Raw genomic sequence first — 21,090 nt, 5'->3', positions numbered from 1 at the left:
TAAAAACGTCGCCCGTCGCCGATCAAGCGCTTGTAACCTGAATGTCCGACCAGGCGAACGATCCACCGGCACGGAAGATCTACTCGGTAACGTGATCAGCGAGACGAAGGATCAAGTGAGACTGAAGGTCCAGTCGAGCCTGAATATCCAACGAGACGAAAGATCCACCGAGACGGAAGGTCCAATCGAAACGGAATATCTATCGAGATGAAAAATCCACTGAGACGAAAGGCCCAACAGGTTTAGGCAGGTTTAATGTGCTCTTTCTGATGAAGCGGATAGCGATGGGTTTGGATCACTTGCGTAAAATTTTACCCCATCAAACTTAATTGACCGTTTTGACAAGTTTGTTAGTTTTACGCAAGTGGAACTCACTTTTGGGTATATGTAACCTGTTGCACGTTAGCGTATTGTCCCGCGATGCTCAGGTCAATTTCAGTAATATCGTTTGTCACTACAACACACAATAAAGTTTTGTTTTCAGTACTGCAATCCGTCAAGGCCTGATTCTTTGGTTTCCTCACACACAGTGTGGTTTCACGACTAAATAGACGTGGATATTGGTGTCGGAAAATCCCGTCTTGATAATTACCCGCTGGACCGAAAAACAGACTTCTTGCACTTGCCATTTTCTCTGAAATCAAAGCATGATCTATCCTTTGAGCTGGCCGGCGCACTATACAAACTTGATTCAGTTTAGGCTTGACGGGAATAAACGTGCAGAAAAACGGAGCTCTAGAGATAGCGGAACTCATAATAAAATCTGTGCAGAATCGGTAACCAGCCCCTTCACTCTTTCGCTCCGTCATTTAAATAAAGGTGTTTATTACTGTAGAGTTGGAGTGTATTACAGGAGCGGAGGGCGAAAAATGATGTGAGGATGACAAACATTTTAAATTGTTCATATTCTGTTGAAACTCAAAATTTCCAAGGAAATGATACTGTCATGCTTCGTGGAGAGCCGTGGGAGAGGGAGGAGGAGCTACAGACCAACCAATGACACCTGATCGATGGAGAGATGAGCTACGAAAATTTTGGGGGAAAGCATGAGCTCAGCCAGCCTTGAATAGGCGTGGCTGGAGATATTTGGGAGAGGTTTTCGTGCCGCAGTGGACACAACCAGGCCTATGATGATGATGATGATGATGATGAATAATTGATTTGAGCATGCGCAACACTGGAGGTACATAGAAGTTTTGGTTATGCTACTTAATCGTTTAGCTACCTTGTTTCTACTTGATGGAAAAAGCGACTGTCATTGCCAGGAACCAAGCCGAAACGTCGTGTTCCCTAGCGCCTTGCCTTATTATTCACTGAGGTGTCATTCTAGAGATAAAATGGTTTCAAATGTGGCTGTTGTATAAATGATGGATTGATAATGGGGTTTAATGCGCCGCCGCTACAGAGGCGATGAGGGGCGCCGTAGTGGAAGGTGGAAGTCTCCTGATTAATTTTTTGACCTCCTGGGGATGTTTAACGTGCCCCGAAGTCTCGAACACACGGGCGTTTTCGCTTTTCGCCTCCATCAGGAAACCGACCGCCGCGTCCGGTAATCGAACCCGCGTCTTTGGGCTCAGATTGACAACGCCCTAGCCACTTAGTCACCGCGGCGGGTTATACAAATGTATTTCTAATATCAATCTCTGGAAAAGAAGCCTTACCGTTACACTATTCTGAGCTCCCTGGTGAAGGGTCACAACAATTTGGAATTTTCTTAATTTTGTGACAATCATTGAACTGGTTGGTGAAAGTGGAGCCCATGAACCGTCCAGAGAACATTTCCCACGCGTAACAAAAAAAGCGAGGGTAAATTTTTAGTATACTGAACAAATCCATTAACGGATTGCTAAGTCAAGATCAACCGCTATTTACTGCGAAGTAGTATATGTCTCATCCCCCCAGTTTTCCTTCCGCTGAAGCCGATTTACTCATTGCCGCTCCGGGAATCCTCCTCACCACCGGCGACGCCTCTTTCACAACGGTTATCACAACGGTATTTCCCGTCGCCACCACTGATGCCTCCTTCAGGCGTTGCGCACTTGGCTGGCCGCGCCCGTAGAACCGTTAACAAAAGCATCAACGCCAGCGAGAAAGGGTGCAAAATGCAAAAAAGAAAAAGTGCGGAGTGAAGCACCAAAATCAGTACGTTGATTGCACTGCGGGAGTGGTGTATAAGCTCCCATTGTCTTGCCATAGGGCCTACATTGGACAAACAGGGCGGTGCCTTAATCAACGCCTCCGTGAGCATGCCAATCGAGCGGAAAAAGGCACGGACGGGAACCTCGCCAGTCATTGCCAGAACTGCAAGTGTTCGCCTCGATTTGATGAATGTACAGTTGTCTTTCGCGATCCCGATTAGCGCACACGGGAGATTGTGGAGGCGGTGGAGATACATCGTGGTGGCAAAGATTGTGTGAGCACGACCTCCGTATCGTTGTCAGCAAAAGAGCTGGCCTTCCTGGGTACGCCCATGGCATGAGGAGCGTGTGCGCGTCTTTACACTGCGCACATACTGTAGTTTAGGACGATGCGCACAGCACTGTTTTTTTTGTGTTTTTTCACCTTTTCGTATAGATATGTTGTTTCGTAAATGAAATTTCTAGTTGAAAGTAGCGCTTGTCCTTGCGTCATTCGGGTTTTGTCTAAATTTGTTGCGCTTTAAATTTGCACTTCCAGGTTTTATTCATTCACAGTAGTGAGACTGGTATAACGCTCCATCTTGTGCAAGATCGACAGGCGACACAGAATAATGGGGCAACTTCTGATATTTACAAATAGTTAGGGTCCCAGATGGAAAATTTGAGATTATCTGATGTTATAAAGGGGAGTTGCGCCCTCCCGTAAACCCACCTAAGGCATAATTAAAAACTGGGAAGTGCACAACTGAGCAATTGAATGTTCGCAGACTTCAGTTACGCTTTCTTAAAGGAGCCATGAAGACAAAATACAGGTTGGGTTTATTAGAAAGACTGCTTAGTCCCGATAAAAATGTTACCAATATCATTGCGATCTTCGAACAAATAACGGAGATATTAAAGAAAACGTGTGAAGCAGTCGCGACCCCCTAGCCAATTTCCCGCAACTTTTCTATGACGTCACGGAAGCTTGTTTGTGCGATTGGCGGCCGCCTAACTGTCCTGTCACGACGACACATGACTGGACGTCTGTAATGGGGCCTCTAGTTCCATGTGACCGCATCACTTGAATGCTAACGTGCACTTGACGCACTAAAAATTATGTTTTATTGTTGGCCCGTATGACGTCATTCTTGCTCATAACACGTCACTGTGGCGCAAAATTTGAAAGTTTTAAAATACTTCTTGCTTTTTTTAAATGCGGAGCATTTCTTAGGCTCGCCTGGCCCTTCGCCGTTGATGGCGGCGCCGTCCACACGCTCACTGCGCATGCGCAACTCTCCTCCTTACACCCACAGCTCCGCGATACTACACTATAAAAAAAGAAATAGTTAGCGGCGCCCGGTTTCGATCCCACGACTATCTGGCCGCAACGGGAGGTACGCGGTGCTCTTCCTACAACGCTGCAAATCCGGGACAAGAGCAAGTGCTACGAACGCGCCTTATGTCCTTGACTCATTCAAACTACGTCAAGAAGCTACTGATACAACGAAGGCGCGCGAAGCTGAACGTCAACGAAAACGACGAACTGAAAACTTTAGAGGGGGATGCTGAATTTCCCGTTGGAAAGCTGTGGCGGGAAGCGCCACGCGCCTTGCAGCTCAACCAGCCCCGTCCGCAGCGCCTCTGATGCTGATTGTGGCAGGATGCCTCTAGGGATTGGCCAACCAAAGAATTCATCACGAGGTAGGTCCACGTTCAACCACCGTCGTCATCTTCCGGTAGGGAAACCGCCGAAGAAGAAGAACGAGAAGACAAAGCTGCGAAGAGGAGGGCGTGTACATTGCTCTCAGCCGGTGCACCAATGTCAACAACCTTTACCTCACCGAAGCTGATGGAGACTACCGATTCTACCACAGATACAACATCGACAAGAACATGATGAACGAGTTTCGGCGCCTCGAGAACCACCGCCTAGTCACCGTAACACAACAGCACTTGCGTGCCTTTGCCACCGGTGTGGACCCGGACGCGGAATTCCCTCTGGCGCTGGTAAAAACCATATCACTCAACATAACGGCAACACAATGGAACCACACGGAACCGCCACGATGCTTCGCATCCTCATCAGGGTTCCCCACGGGAATATGGTGTAATTTTTTTCGTTAAAAAACCTCTTTTGTGGCTGTAATGCAGCTGAGTGAGATACTGAATCCTTATTCTTCCAAATTATACGAAGTTGTATTTTCTCTTCATGGCTCCTTTAAGTGCTGCACTCATTCCAGTTGTCGCTGCAGCCGATTCCAGCAGCACGCGGATGGTCGCGTCTCGTTGCCGGCGCCCTTGCTTACGGTCGGCTGTGAAGACATCGTTTCCGCAGGTGCCGAGTAACCATGGCTGCGGATTACAGCCGTTGAAGTTGCCTGGTTCCCAGAGAAAATTACTTAATGATCCCAGTGACGTCATATTGTTAAAAGTAGAATGCGTCACAACAAACCAGCCAAGTTCTATGCCATCGAAAATGCACCAAAAGAATGTGGTTAACCTAAGATGGAAGAACTACATAACAATAGGGCAACCAAAAGCAAAATTTTTCGACGTGAAAGATGCGAGTACATTGGAAAAAGGAGGGGATGATGTTACCTTATCACGCAAATTTTGACATTGGATGAGGATTTCATAAAAAAGTGCACACTGCTTCACACCGGTTCATGAAGCGGAGAAATTGCCCCACGTTACCAACATCTGTACTAAATTCAATGGACAGATATTATTTCTTTGGCAATAGTGCGAAAATGGCATCATTGTTGCTCTGCCTTCTAATTTTCGCATGTGGCTAGATTCTTCGCCTTGGAGCGGAAGCGCTGAAGGGGTTTGCCTGAACAGAGCATTGCATTGAGCTGCTGGGAACCGATCCACATCGTGGCCCCAGACTCGCCTGGCCTCGGCTCCTGAAGGGAACACGCCAAGCCTCTTGGATCACGACTGCCCGCCCCAGGCGGCACAGAAAGTGCGCCCCAAGACCGGCCCGTCTATGGCCGCTTTCTGGCATGTCCGGCCAGCATCCAGGTTCTGGCAGCCACTGATCATGCGTTGAACGGCCAACATTCGGCAACCAGCGCTTCGGCATTTTTCCGTCCGCCCGTGTCCGGACGCACAACGGCAGCTAACCGGCTGCCAGATATTCAGTTCTCTTACGGCTGCCGATGTTGAGAAAGAGAACGGCCGAAGTACGGCCTTAGGGCATCCGTTTTTTCTTCGGGAAGCGGTAATCGGCCGAAGCACGGCAAGCGACCGGCCACAGAATATGCGTATTCTTGCGGCAGTTGGTGTTCGAAAGGAGACCGGCCGGAGCGCGGCTGCCGTGCATTCGTTGTTTCAACGGTGAACCGCGCGTCCGGCGGACGTGCGGCCCCAGAATATACGTTTTGCATTCGGTTAGCTGTCTTCGGCCGAATTACGGCCAGCGAATGGCCACAGAATATTTGGCAACCGGTGTTCAAGAGGAGACCGGCCTACGTAAGGTATCTGGTTATACGTCCTTTTTTCGGCAAACGGCATCCAGCCGAACAACGGCTCGCGCCTGGGCGCCGAGAATTCATGCACAGACGTGTTTGGAAGGAGACCGACCGGTTTTTTCCTGGGGGGACAAAGAGCCGTTAGGGAGCCGGACGACGGGGACGCGTTTTTCATCCGCTCCGTGTTTCTACGTTTTAAATGAACGAACATCGTTTGTCAAACAGTAATGAGTGTTCTCGGTGAACGGGCAAGGTGCAAGGACTCACTGGACATTAGCAGGGAACCTTTTAGGCCATCGAAATGTAATTTATTGTCACAAGAAGACTGTGCCACACCGACGGGTGAGCTAAGCCTCGCCAGTCATCGCCGCTACCACGCTTCTGCCTCCGGCTTCGTCGACGCATCATCTCGAGGCTATTCGCCCGCTCAACAAATGGAGAGCATTGGAGACATCGATCCGCCAGAGATGTCCGATCCGAGATGGAGATGGTTCACCAAAATAACTGGCCTTCAAGGGCGTCGAGCAAGCGGCAACCACGCAGGAGCTAAACCGCCACCATGTCAAGGACTCCCCACCAAAGAAAGGCAAGTGCGAGCAAAAGCGCAAGTTATTCTGCTTACAATTAAACTGCGACAAGCAATGTTGCACTATGTTGTTGGTGATAAACGTAGAAGAGACTCGCTCGTGCATTGGTAGGATCAACTTCATGCCCTGCACTATGTTACTTCAGGGGATTTTACGACTGCCTATTTAGAAAAAAAAATTATTTTAAATTTGCGATAACAACAGAGCCTTGTCACTGACGAAGCCTAGCTGTTAATTTAGTTCCGATGTTTGAAGGTGAGCTCAGCTACTCTTGGGATATGACTCATTTGATTAAACATAATCGCCAGCATCCTAGGAAACATGGATTTTGTCAGGATTTTCTTGCTCAACGCAGATTGTTGAGTTCACGCACGATTTGGCTCTTGCAATAGATAAGCTTAAAGTGGTTGACTGTATATTCTTGGACTGCAGAAAAGCAAATGATGGTGTTGCATATCACCTTCTGCGTAGTACATTTCATCCTATGAACTGAATGAATCGGTTTTTGCATTGTTATTACTATTGGCCCTATAGCTTTGTTCAAAAGTACTGTGTAGTTAACCGGACTATAGCGAATGAACGTGATTCCGTATACCTGCAGCTTTATTCGCATTTAATAACATCCTGGTGTGCTGATTCAGAAAAGTTTTTGGATGTTAAACAGTGTGTTAACGGCACCTTTACAAGAAAACCTTCATTCCAATTGGATACGTATACCGTAAATTATGCTGATGTGACAACGGCCGAGGAATATAAATACCTAGGAGTTTATTTAGAGAGTGGTTAGAGGTTAAATAGGCAGGTTCACACCATAAAAGTTACGGCTGCATATGTTTTTGGCTTTCTGAGACGAAATTTCAGTGAACCTCCATCTAACTGAAAAGAACAACCGTATTTCACTCATGTGCGCTCAATCTTGGAGTACGCATGTGTTTTCGTGGATCCCTACACCAAAGAGCTCGTTGATACGCTCGAAAACATACAGAATATGTCAGTGCAATTCGTATTAGGTAATTGGCACGCTCAACTTAGCATGAGAGAAAGTAAAAGTAAACTGAAATGGCAGGACGTGAAAGATCACAGACGAAACCGCAGGTTTAACTTTTTTCGTAATATCTATCATTCGAAAACTGTTGTAGAAGGGGAGAAGTATGTCCAAGCGCCATTCTACATATCGCAAAGTGGGACCGCTAGCTTAAAGCAAATTATTAACTTTCCTTTAAAGGTGACGCCTTGCGCGATTCATTTCATTTTACATCAATACTGCAGTATAATTATCTTCGACGTATGATTGCATTAACTGTTTATATTGACGACTTTCAGCGCGCTTTGTAGAATTATTTTGTTATTTTGTCTCATATTTAATGCTTAGTGTTATGTATCTCCCTTCTGTAATGCATGCAAAGGAAAGCGGGCATCAAATAAATAAATAAATAAATAAATAAATAAATAAATAAAACAATGAATAAATAAATGAATAAAAATAAATAAATTAATAAACAAATAAATAAATAAATAAATAAATAAATAAATAAACTTCCAGAGGCGCAAGTTTGCCTCCGACGGGTTGAGAACCCTACGCATTCAACCTTGACAAATAAAATATTTATTACCACATTCGTTGCAGTATGCAAGGTTTCCTGTATACATGCTACCATTGCTATGTTATTGGTCTGAGACAAATTATGTAACTCTAATTTTACGCCTTTCCTTGCGTGAACACAAAGGGATACAACTGCAGCCACCTGAAGCAGGGCCTCATTCGCGACGCGTCTAGAATTTTTTGAACGTAGTATGACATTAGAAGAAAATTAAGCTCTTATGGACTATTAAGTGGTGTGGGCGTATACTCATGAAAACAACATTAAAATAGATTGAAAATGAAAGTACCTGTTCGCTCCTTCTTAGAATCAGCCCTGCGCAAGATCATCAGAAAAGTTAATCGAGTAGAAAATGTCTTTGCAAGAAAAATGGGCAAAAACTGGACATACTTTTTTGTGAAGGAGTTATATTAATTGAGAACCAAAACGCTTCGTAAAGGCATTCACGCCGGTTTTATATACATCAAAATTGGTCAAGCAACTGTTATAAAAATAGTTTATGTAGTCATAGCATGAAAGTGTTCCGGAATATTGCCCTAAAAGAAATTGGCTAAAAGCGGCGCAATTTATCTCTCTGAAATTCAACCCACTAAAGTATGCGCCCTCCGCCGCCCCCCCCCCCCCCTCCTCTTTCCCCGTTTATTACAGGTAAGCCACCCCACAGAGGATATCAGGATCTGGACAATTCATCTATTCAAGCTCTACAAAGAACTGAATATTTTCTGTGTTCGGCCGTAAAAGAGGCACAGCAATTAAAGGACCGACAATTTGTGAGCACTGTTTAATAAATGAATTTTGCTGTCTACTGAGGCTGGTAATTAAGCAAAGCTGCGCTGAAAGCTTGACGTCTGGTGCTTGCGCGCGAACTCACTTTGATGTGGCTGCATTGGACCCGAAATGCTGGGTTTGTGCTGCTTCTGCACTGCGCGAATGAGTCATCTGCTTGCGCGACATGCAGTGACCGGCCTCAGTACAGCTAACGTACTGTGGCTGAACTCCAATGCCCGTAGCACGGCCGTATTTCCGGTAGCTGTAGTCCGGCTGGAGTCCGACGACCGCATCTCGGCTGTCCTCCGGCGGACGTACTTCGGCCGTACACGGGTGGCTTTGGAATGGCCGGAGCCCTACGGCTGGAATCTGGCCGTATGACCGTAAGCCGGTCGACTGGCCGACGGACACTGGCCGTTGGACAGCCATCGGAGTACGGCCGTATACGGCCAAAAGGCCCACATTTGGACATGGGCCGAACATGGCTGCCGGAAAACGGCCGGACAGAAAATCACCGGCCAAAGTACACCGGCCTGTTTTAGGCCGCACAGTCCTGTGCTGCCTGGGCCACGTCCAGGTGAGCCATGGACGTAACTATCCCCAGCCAATGATCCGCCGAGACCTTCCGACTTGACTAGCTGCGACTCAACAAGCCGATGCCGATCCCCTGTTCTCCGGCGTGGCTTCAAGGGCTTTGGGACGTTGCCTCGTTGCATCGGCCGGCATCGCTGTTCTGGGGCCGCTGCTCACCGAACTCGTCATCCGTTGTGGCAAGAACTTTTCGAGCCTTACTCTACTGTCTCTCATTCACACTTTCACCCAACCCACCCACTGACTGCGGCCACGAAAGGGGGGGTTATGTCATGGGACATGGTGGAAAATGCCCCAGGGGGTCATGGCCCACCATCCACGACAACATTGATGATGACGATGACGAAACAGCGACTGGTGTGCAGCCTTCGTGTGCTCTCTCATCGCCGCTTGTACATAATATAAATAGATCATCCCTTATCTGCCACGGTTCCTCTCACCTGGTGTCCTTCCGTGACGTAACATTTTGTTATTGGAAGCCCTTAAATAATATAGATCATCGGGCCAGGCACACACTGCGACTTAAAAAGTGGTTAGAATTTTCACTTACAACGTGAATGTTGAAACTAGAGGGGCCCTTCTATTCGCTGCTACCGATTATTCGCGTTCACTGGGTTTTATTTCACAGGAGCGCCGAGGAGAGTTTCAGTTTAAAATGGTTAAAAGTATGAGCATTTAGAGTGCGCTCAAAATAACAAATTGATGATTTTTAGCATGCCAAGTATTAGATGGTCGGCTGCTTCGTTTGGCAACGTCCTCAGAATGCACAAGATTGTGTACTCAAGCGGCCCTGTGGCTGGGTAACACGTTTTAGGGTCCGTTTCGGTCACAGCAGCCACCATTTGATCGACCACTTCATGAACTTGGTCTCGCATTGCAAAAGAGTAGATTTTTGTCGCCGTCTTCATCCACATCTTCATCTCTTGCTCGCTGTAGTCAGCAATTACTTCTGGCGCCTGCTTATTCAACTCCTCTTGAGCAACGTGAATGGAGCCGACATTGTCGTTTATTGCAGTCCTAGAAGAGACAATAGAGGAATAGAAGTCTTAAAAGCAGGTATGAAATTAGTTTCCAACATGTAATCGTCTGTGAACAATAATTTATTGATTATTCATGAATGAATATTTGACAGTGCGTGTACTTCTCCATATCTATCGGTAGCCTGAAGCTTCCACGGGATCGCCTTACTCCTACTTAAGAATTCCGCAACGACGTGTTTTTCGCACGTCTTCCATACACCGGGGATGCCTTGCTTAGCGTTCTACCCGTATCAATGGTCATGATAGTTTGCTTCAGCAGCGGCCTTGACGGAATGTCGCGACCTTTGTTACCCACCAGAGTCAGAATTTTGTCACCCTTTAATGTCATTATTTTATCTTTTGCCGTAAGCACTGGTTGCAGGCTTCATTTTGCAACACCTACAAACAGGGGTGGGAGTGGCGGGACCCGTCGTGGAAAAGGACGCTGCCGAGCCGACTTTCGACTTGCAGTCTCTCTGCCAACGGGTCTGTGTTCCGAAGGCTGTACTATCGAAAACACCCATCTCTGCGCACTCCCTCTAATATATCTTTCTCCCCTACTCTGTCTGACGTTCTGTTACAGAGCGACACGCATCGAGACGGATGGGCTAAAAAAATTTACCAACATGTCCCACTTATCGCTCATGCAAAAAAAGCTATTGTTTCAGAGACCGAGTTTCACCGGTGCCATTAGTTTGTACTTATGATTCTCTGACATAAAAACTGAATGCGTCTATACATGGAATGTATATAAGTGGGGCTGTGTGTTTTACTCCCCTCAATGATAAAAAAATTGCGCTTTGCACAGTAACACTTTTTTGCCATGGACACTCTCTTTTGCCACTACACTAGCCAGAATACAGGATTGAGGTACTCAAGGCCCCAGCTTTCAGTAGTATACTTTTGTAGAAATAACATTTCTAGATTTCGGCGGTTACATAAAAAAAAGATCGGCTTGAAGGTTTGCCACAACAAGCACAATTTGTGTTTCTTGAAGAGATATTGTTTTGGTACTGCGCGCTTGTTGATCGGAGAAAATTCCTAAGCAAACGCATCACACAGCACAAACATGAAAGCTTATTCCTGCTCTTTAGGGATCGGCAATAACGTACAATATGATAAAGGCAATGTATATCAAAGTTGAAGGATAAGTGGGCCCCATTGACTCACTACTTCTTTTGAGGTCCCGGAGGGGGGTGGGCAGTGCACCAGGCCGGCACTCTCCCTGTCTATAAATACAAAGTGCCAGTAATTACGTTCTCGTTTTAAGGATTCCTTGCTTCGATTCCTTTTTTCGCGTTCCTGTTTCTTTTCTTTCGTGCTCTGGCCCTTTTTTCCGAGATGAACGGCTAGTACACTGTTAGTAAAATCTTGTTCCTGCCGTCATTTACGTGCTGAATGAGGAAAGGAACCACAATATTGCGTCCAACTCTCGTGAATGTAAAGGGACCATCACGATGTCAAAAATCACAACGCCAAATGCAGCGCAATCTCGTTGTGAACGCCGCAAAAATTGATTGCGTAACAGTGCGTCCGCGTGCTCTCTTGAGAAACATTGATCTCCACGCCGATCTTCAACCCCCCTATTATACAATTTTGAAAAAAAAACATCCTAGTTTTGTTAGGTCCGTGTCTGCCTGTACGGGGCCATTACTTGCCAATACGTTTCACGAACTCCTCATTTCCTCCGAGAGACCAGTCAGCTTTACCTTTTCCCTCATTAAAGAGAAAAATACCTTGTATTACATCAAATGCGCCTAACAATGGTTTGTGGAAATTTAACATGTGTTGACTTCAATTAAAGCCTGCGATGTTCAGTAAGGGTCACAGAGGGAAGTGATACTCTCGTGTAGACGGCAGCTTGGATGACTGCACCATTGGTCGCGGAGTGAGTGCGCAGACGTTTATCGTGAGAGATATGGGGCCACCCCTCAGGTGGACAACAGAAAGATGCATCGTTATTCGACACTAAATAGAGGAGCGCCCGGAGTACGGTGAGTTGATGGGAAAGCTGGTTTGGATGAATTTTGGAAAAGTTGAGGCACAAAGGTAAACATTTTCAACAGACCATACAGGGGCATGTCCGGTCTCTTCTAATGAATGTTACCGTAGCGTCTCAGGCTCTCCCAACGATTGGAATAAGGATGTCCGTGAGTGTGTGAAGACGCATTTTTGCGGGTGCAACAGCCTATTTGGTAATATAGCGAACTTTTTGTTTTACCTTTTGCCGCAGCTTTAAAAAAAATCCCACCACATCACTTAATCCGGATACCACATTCAGCGAGATCTGTTGACGCACATTTGTGCGATTACACGGATTCTCTGAGGGTAATAATTGTTGCGAGATCTTTGGAGCTTTTAAAGAATTCTAGAGTGGAGCTAGTTTCACGTATTCATATTCGGATACTGGACTAAGGAAGACAAACCTTCAGATTTTCAAGCAAGGTACTGGTACTACCACTTTTGGTCAACCTCTCGTGTGGGCATGTATCATTTGGCAGACGTCTGGAGCCGCGATGGTCCCTTTTGTGGTTGTTGTTTTTTTTGCCCATTACACAAAACGCACGTATTTGTTATAATCTCCCTTCGGCGCTCTACCGCCCCAAACAAGCCACTAAATGCACATACAAATCCTGTCATGAGAACTCACCGGCGTAACTCACCGGCGTAATCATCGGAATCATCCCCTGTGAATTTGGATAAATGTCAAATGCGAGAAAAATCGACTGGTCCCTCAGATTCTCGTTTGAAGGCAAGTAGGCCCGGAATTAGTACCCAGACCTTCGGATGTGTCCAAAAGAGTCCGTTCTTGAGATCTTGGCTAGGCAAAGCATGAGCCGTGATAGCGACCATAGACACACTGGGACAGACACATGGTCACGCAGGCACCGTGATATACAGTCACCCCTGAAATTATTAAACTACCAAAAACAAAGTATTCTATGATTGGTTCTCAACCATGAGTGTGCCGGGGAACCCTTTCGAACTAGCAAACGCTACGGGTAACCCACTATGGGTGATGTTGATCGATGTCATAAGATGAAACAATAAGCAGTTGAAGCTCAAGTGGCCCACATTCTCATTCAATGTCCATGTGCCTCACTTTTGTTCTGATGCGTGTTACATTGTTACACAATTTACTAGTGCAGCGAGAGGTAAACCAAACATCTACGTGCAGCCTTTTGTGTGTCAGATGCTTGCGTAATGCTGGTGTGTTCTGCAAAAAGCCAACTTTGAAGCTCGTCGAACACGGTGTAAATTCAAGAAATTAACCTAAAAGTAATGCCTCGAAACAGCCGATTTCTATTGTCAGCAAGGCTTGCCAAATGGGGAAAAGAAAGGGGAGTAGGAAGGTAGGGAGCGAAAAACTTAGAGGATTGCTTCGGAGACCTCTCCTCTGCCGTCGGACAATCTCTGGGTTCCGCGGGCCCGTATTTATAAGCAGTGCTCTTCATTATGTTTTCCAAAAGCAGCACTCACTTGTAAAGAGCTGGTTCGATGGCTACGACGTCGACTCTTTTTGCGTGAAGCTCTCTCCTGAGGCCATCGACCAGGGACACCAGAGCATACTTTGACATGCAGTACGCTATTCCGAGCGGGACTGTGTAGGATCCTAAAAAAAGATAAAGCAGCATAATTTTTTTAAAGGATGTAGTGATGCGATGAGTGCTCAACTGGATGAAGCAAAAGTCAGTGCAATTTTGGCCCATCCAGTCCAACAAGTGCACTAGAATGAAAAAAAAAACAGCCAAGACAATTTCAAAGGCATTTTTGTTCGCGCCACTGACAACTTACGCAAAACAAAAAAAAAACTTCACCTCCATCGAAGCGACAACGATGGGGCAGCACGAAGCTTTTAAAAATCAAGTGCAACACCAAACGAACCAACCCATTTCTTATACGGAAGGTTCACTGCCCGGTGATTGTTCTCTCAGGGGCATTATTGATACGGCCATTCTATGGGTTTCCCTAGAATTCAATCATCGTCGTCATTAGACGGAGTGGTGCCTTTTCTCTCTATTTATGCACGTACACGCACCTTTTACCAAATACAAACTGCTTCGACCCTTACGTCAAGGCGCAATCGCATAGACGTCGGCTTCATAGCGCGAAGGGCGTATGTTCAAATACGACCACCGGAAGCGTTTTAATTTTTTTTTCACTTAACCCACTAGCATCATCATCATCGTCAGAAAAAGTTGGCTTTCCTGCAGTGCGTTTGAGGGGACTGGAGACGAAACCAGTGAGAGGCTGCAAGATTTCTTTAAAAAAATTCTTTTTAACACTGAAGCGCAAGAAGGAAATTTCGATTAAGAAACGCAATGAGAGTACCCGCATTTTGAGATTAAAATTGTTGCACTGAGAATGCAAGGCGGCTTTGTAAAAATAAAGCTGATAACGGTATGCAAGAGGTGGGAGTATTACCATTTTATTGTCTTCATGACTTGTACAAATGCATGCCTCGCATTGTTTTTAGTTCCCACCGCCTCGCAGGGCCGCAATGTACTTTTGCACGTGAAATAAAATTAAGACTGATGCGCTCTTTTTTAACAGACTTGTGTAGCTCTTAGAAGGCCTGTAGGGTCGATCACTCACTTAACGTTTTAAGATCAGATTACAGCCAGATCACACATTCACGTAAAGTATGTTTATGACGAAATTGACTTCACACTCAGCTAGCATACCCAGGTGCTTGCACGTTTTGGGTAACATACTTTTGCTGTGTTTACGTAGCGTTGTTTGTACAGTATTTCCATTTTACAGTTATCCATTTTATCGCGTACTGAGCGTACCACTCATTGTAAATTCGCCTTGTATGTAGCATTCTCTCGCTGTGTTATAAAAACTGTGTACTGAGTTGCTATACTCCCTCCCCCCACCCCCTTAAAAAAACCTTGAACATCGTCCACCACACTACACAAAGGAGGCTTTAATTTGAAAAAAAACTTGTTATTGGTCGTTTGCGCTTCGACGATGTACTCATTTTGTAAATAAAACAAAAGTAATAATTTACTCTCACCGTATCCGCTAGTAACAATAACGATGCGGCCCTTGCTCTTTTTTAGCAGCGGAAGGAACTTCTTGGCCACACGCACGGTGCCGAAGACGTTGACATCGAACACCTTCAAGATGCTCTCCATCGTCATCCACTCCAGGAGGCCGCTGTTGGCGATGCCGGCGTTCGCTATCACAGACCACAGCACTGCACAGTGTTCAAAGATTCCCCAAAAGCAGTGAGCTTACAAAAAGTGTTATTGTTGTGACGTAGTGAACATGAAAGCAGCGGCGTAGCCACACAGATTATTAGTGCCCAAAAAAAACATCAAATATTTATTCACAGACTTTGAAACATCTCAAGCTGATTCTCTGTATCCGTGGATGTTCCTAATGACATAGAACAGTCCTCGCATGACAACGGCGCGGCCAGGACGAGTATTCCAGATATCACCGCCGCCACTATTTCTGTGTTAAGCAGCAGCTACGCTAGCATCAAAGGTAAAGCTCCAACTTCTGATCGGTTTTTGGCGCTTGCGGTGACCTTGCCAAATCCAAAAGACAAGGGAATGCCATTTTTGCGCGTTTCAGTGGCAATTTTGACGACCTTAAACATGTGTGAAAGGTCTCCCTCTTTCTTGTCTTGCTTTGCTGTCATCTCGTGGATTTCATTACTGTAATTTCCGAGTACACCTAGATCGTTCCCTCTTACGGCCTAGGCCGGCATATTTGAGCAGAGGAATACTGGTACGCTTCAGGGAGAAGCAAAGGGCGTATTTTATAATCACAAAGTTAATCGAGTTTACAGAAATGTGCAGAAATTGCACTGCCTGTATTTGTTTTTTTAGCACTATCTACAAAGCCACATTCAACGGACAAAAGCGCTCTCTCTAGCTGGCTAGAAAAAAGGAAGCCGCTGGTACACTATCATTTTGTGCGTACGCTGTCAGTACTGTAAACTTTGCTATCTGAGTGGAATGTCATGGGCTTACCCTTGGACCCAAGGTCTCTCTTGACCGATGCGAGAGCTTCGTCAACTTGGTTGTCCTTGGTGATGTCTAGCTGCAGTACCCTGATGTTTCGGCTCTTCTTAATCACCATGGCCCCTTTGCTACTAGAGTCCAGGCAGCCGGCAAAAACTAGGAAGCCAGCCTGTGCCACCTCTTGGCAAGTATGTTCCCGAAACCTGTGTCACAACCTGATGCATGGAAAGTAATCAATTATATGGGCAGACGTGGTTTACTTGATGAAATTTAACAGCGCAATAAACGACAAGGGACACAGAATTATAGCACATGACAGGCGCTGTTCTTCTGTGTCCCTCGTCGTTTATTGTGCCGTTACATTTCACCACGAATAATGAAACCAACTCGCCCAACTTTCCATTTTGTCACAATTTTCTTACTGGGGCCGAGAAAGGAAATGACTAAATTGGAACCAATATTCCCTTTGTGTTATTCTAAGAGAAAAAATGAAAACAAACGTTTCATAAAGCAAGGTCACTTATGCCCTTATTCACAAACATAAATTAAGTATCACCTTTGTTTAATTCATAGAAAAAATGGAAACAAACGTTTTTCAAAAGCGAGGTCACTGATCCTCGTATTCACAAACGTAGCTTAAGTATCACGTTTGCCTTTTGACAGTTTTTGGAGCCTTAACAAATTTAAAGAACCAGGCTTATGCTGGTAGGGCGCCTTTTCGGGAACTTGATGTTCTTTTCCGCCCACAAAACTATGTACTTGTACTATATAAAGCAGGCAGCGACATTCTTTTTCACCAGTGGAGACGGCATTTAAAATTTCAGGCTTGTCTTAAAAAGACAAAACGTTTTGTTTTTTTAGCAGAAGAACTCATCACCGACTAACCGACACTGCATGTAGCAGTGAAGACGCACGACTACACACCGTCAAGGAGGGCTTCGCACATCGGAGGTCTCCAACCAACACCGCGCTCACACGTGGAAACGCATAGTAGCCTGCGGTGCGCGCGGAATTCGCTACCATAGTGCATTTTTCCAGGCGATTTTTTAGAAAAAGTTCGAGTAACAATGACTGATTAGGGTCGCGAATTTGTCACATGTAGTTTAAGCACAGCAACGCCTTTGTTTATATAGAGGTCGCAAACACATGGATATAAATGGGGTTGGCAATTAGGAATTGGAAAGCTTCGTTAAGTCCAGGAATTCGTTACGTAGGGGTTAGTTACATCCAGGTTTACTGTAGTTGGGCTTATCGCACAGTGCATGGAATATACGTTTCTGTCAGGAATAGTGAATACCATGGACCCATATCCTACTAAGCATTTTGTATACGATCACTAATGAAAGAAATATGAGCACGGGCCGTAATACTATTAGTCCACTTACAAATGTGCTGTTAAACGGAGTCTGCAGCTATTCGTGTATGGGTCATATGCTGCGTTCGTCCGTAAGCACGATGTGAGTACAAGGCAGCGTGGGGACGCTGCTGTGCGCAGATGAATGCCCACTAAAGGCTCGTGACATGTGAGGACTACAGCGCAGACTTCCTTATTCTTTAATGATCTGATACTGTAACATGTTTATTCCAAACTTACTTTTTCTGTAACGTCAGTGAGGCGGAGGTGTTCTCTCCCATACCCCAGAACTTAACATCACACCACAACAAAATAGCAATACGCACTACCATTAGCTTAGGCCTCCTTCATCGTTGATTCCGCATCGACACAAACAGGCGCTCAGAATTTTCATGGTAAGCTGTGCTGATGGCGAAGACTTCCAATATAGTTTTTCCATACCCTCAAAAACCCCCCGAAAGGGTGTATGGCACGGACGTAATAAGACACCTTGAACCAACTTATACCGCGGGTCAGCATATAAAAAAAAAAGCGAGAAAGAATTTGTACCACGCTGAGGCGGATGGACAACCTTCTTTTTGGCTCTATAAATCACCGCCTATCGACAGGTACAAGTGAAAAGTAGGACAACCGCAGGGTGTTTTCTGTTGTGGTTGTCCATATTTCGTGCTTTCCTGAACCATGATGTTATACCAAACCCCACCAAGCGGCCACTCTTGCAAGTTGATACGTCTTCATTATCGACAATGAACACGAGCACGTAAATCTGGCCATGATCAGCGAACAATTGCTGAAATAACTGCTCTTTCATTTTATCGCATTAACCCCGCCTGATGCTTCCAGCTCTATACCCTCGCGAGCGCACAGCATAAGCAAGGTGGCAAAACGAGTGAGGCGTCATCACCCACCAGTGATAAGCACGGCCTTTCCATCGCCGCTGACCAAGGTGACGAACAGCCGTCTCCACAAAAACCGCGCCAGCAAGTGTGCGGCGATCACCAGTATTAGTGTCTTTCCCAGCCACTCGGCCGCGCCTGCCAGGAATGGCAGCCAGTTCCAGACACACCGTAAGGCGACAAGGAGGATGGCAAAAAGGACCCATGATGTCCGCATGATGGAGGCGACAAAGACGCTGTTTTCCGGATCCGGGCTTTCTCTAGTAATGGCTACAATGAGTAAGGTAGTATTTCCTGCATCGGTGGAGCCGCACGCGAGCTTCGCACGCGAACGCAGTCACAAAATACTCCACACACGCGCGTTCACCGGGCAGGTGACCAAGGCCTGGCTCGTCGTTGGCGGGAGGTGGAACTTCCCAGCGGCTGAAAGTGGGGGAGGAGAAATCGCTCTGCAGAAGAGGACGATGCGCGAGAGATCACCGGTGCTGCGTACAGCAAGCGCGCTCTTGGGGAACTGACTATCTGCGTGACGGCGAAATGGGCGGAGGGCCGAAGACGACTACCGGTTTTGTCTTTTGCTGTTTTGTTTCGTTTCCAGTTTCGTCAATTGCCGCTAAGATTACCGAGGCCCCCCTTTGCGCTGCTTGACGATTTTCTTTGCGTGAGCGGTATGAGCAATTTTCTTCATTTGGCCTTACGTTCTCTACGTGTTTTGGGCGGTAGTAGAGATCCTTTGGTGGTTTCGCAATTCAGAGAATATTTTTTGTATGGAATGAAGTTGCCAACCCTTGAAGAAACGTGCTCTTTCGCTGGTGGCCTGTGGAAGATGATGTTTTGTATTCCCGCCTTTGTGCTCAACCTTCAGAATTTTTGTGGTCGTCGCAATCTGCATATCGCTTACCGTTGGATAAGCTTATTTTCTTCGCATTATGCTTCCTATTTTCTCGCCTCTCCTAGCTTTGTGTCACGTTCTTAAGTTATTCTTTCCGAGAGGGCTCGTGCGGTCATTCCAAACCCGATCTCAGCACTTGTTCTCATCATAATATTAAAATCTATTTCACGAAAGAGTTCGTTGTCGTTCTTTTGTTCCCAGTGCGTCATCATTGGTGCTCATAGTTTCCGGGTGCAAGTTCTTTTTTTTCGGCTGTTGAGGTTAGTGTTTGCGATAAGTTTTTATCTTCATATCCACGTGCCAAATTCCGGTTAAAACAACGCGTTCGGTAGGCAGGGTTTTAAATGGCAACGTGTTCTCCATGTACTCTTGTAGGTTTGTTCGCGTTCTGGGTATGTGGCCCATGGCTTTAGAGTATCGTTGTTGTTTTGACATCTTTGCTGAATAAGGAAGGACAGAGGCTATTTGTTGAAATGAGGGAGAATGGCCGTGGGTGGGAAAGGGTATGTTCGTTGTCTATTCATAGCAGATGTGAGGTCATTTCCGATCGCCGTTACACTGCTCGTGCCCTGCCACAGTGAATGTCGCAGGTGCCTGTCTAATTAAGTATAATTATCAGTGTAGTGGCAGCGTAATGGCTAACAAAAAAGGTCGAGCTTAGATGAAACCCTACAAGTTCCAAACAACTTACGGTTAAGCATATTGTTGGAAGGTGAGGCAGAAAGGTTTTCTTAACAGTATCATGTTGAAGTTGGGCTTTGTAAGCGATTTGCTTAGTAGACATATTCCTCCAGAACGAGGATTGCATTAGAACCTTGGAGAAAGCTTGAAGCGCTCCGTGTTTGAAAGGCTTCTTTTTGAATTTTTATTTCCAAAACCCTACGTGTCATGCTGTATGAAAATTAGGCGTCCGGTAGCGCATGTAGACGTTCGGCGTCCGGCTCGTTTAGGAACAGAACGACTCCTAAACCTACCATTGCTCGCGACGCGTAGCACGCGCCCGCAGAACTGTATCTTCCAACAATTTTCCGCTATTCCCTGTGCTTTTTGCAGGGTGTTATATCCAAGGTCGGGGTAACATTGGGGTACATGTTAAGGGTAATCATCGTTGAAGCCCTGATGAAATTATTTTTGGTTTGGTGGAGCTCGAGCTATTTCAACTTCTTTTTTCTCACTATAACAGCTGGTCAGAAATATATACAATCACCGCGGTCTGCCTGAAGGTTCTTGTTCCAGCGTCTAGATTACAAAAACTTGGTGCCAAAACGGAGGGCGTCAAGCGGCACGACCAGGTGACCCATGAAGGAAAAGCCAGTTCTTCGCCCGCATTTCTCACCCAAAAAGAGAAGTTCCCGAAGCAATGAATCGGCTGTAGTTTGTTGAAAAAAGCTTCCTCGCATATATACGGAAGCTTACCGCCGGAATAATGCCCCCTCTGGCGAAAATGAAAACAAAACAAACGCTACCACCAGTAAGTCTTGGTGTTCGGATAGTTGGTATCGAGACACGAGAGAGCGTAGAGTGCTAAGTTTGCAGGACGACCACGGAATAAAGGAACAAAAGAAGCGGTTCATACGCTATCATACCTTCCTAAAAAAGTTGAAAGGAGCGTGAAAGCGTTCTGACATCAAAGCTGCGCCAGAAGTGCGTCAAAACGTTTGCTAAAGGTACGTCTAATCTTTGCTGAAAGCTCGTCCAATGGACCTTTAAACATTCACAGACCCAAACCGCAAGCGAAGAACGAACCTACGCGGCGATTTTTCGCGCACGAAGTAAACACATCTACGAACAATGTAAATGTATACCGATAC

General features: G+C 45.9%; 1 pseudogene across 1 annotated transcript; it reads right to left on the bottom strand.

Moving 5' to 3' along the window:
* Positions 1-9,113: 9,113 nt before the first annotated feature.
* Positions 9,114-18,967, bottom strand: LOC144141067 (short-chain dehydrogenase/reductase family 9C member 7-like; annotated as a pseudogene). Its single transcript, XR_013316424.1, has 5 exons — positions 18,400-18,967; positions 16,147-16,352; positions 15,180-15,362; positions 13,640-13,772; positions 9,114-10,157 (listed from the first exon to the last, which is right to left on the bottom strand). The product of XR_013316424.1 is annotated as a short-chain dehydrogenase/reductase family 9C member 7-like (transcript).
* Positions 18,968-21,090: the final 2,123 nt, after the last annotated feature.

This window comes from Haemaphysalis longicornis, unplaced genomic scaffold (assembly GCF_048455015.1).
Source record: "Haemaphysalis longicornis isolate Haplotype H1 unplaced genomic scaffold, Haemaphysalis longicornis Haplotype H1 scaffold_6, whole genome shotgun sequence".
NCBI classification, from domain to species: domain Eukaryota; kingdom Metazoa; phylum Arthropoda; class Arachnida; order Ixodida; family Ixodidae; genus Haemaphysalis; species Haemaphysalis longicornis.
The sequence above is the reverse complement of the archived record's forward strand: the minus strand, read 5'-3'. Positions and strand labels throughout refer to the sequence as shown.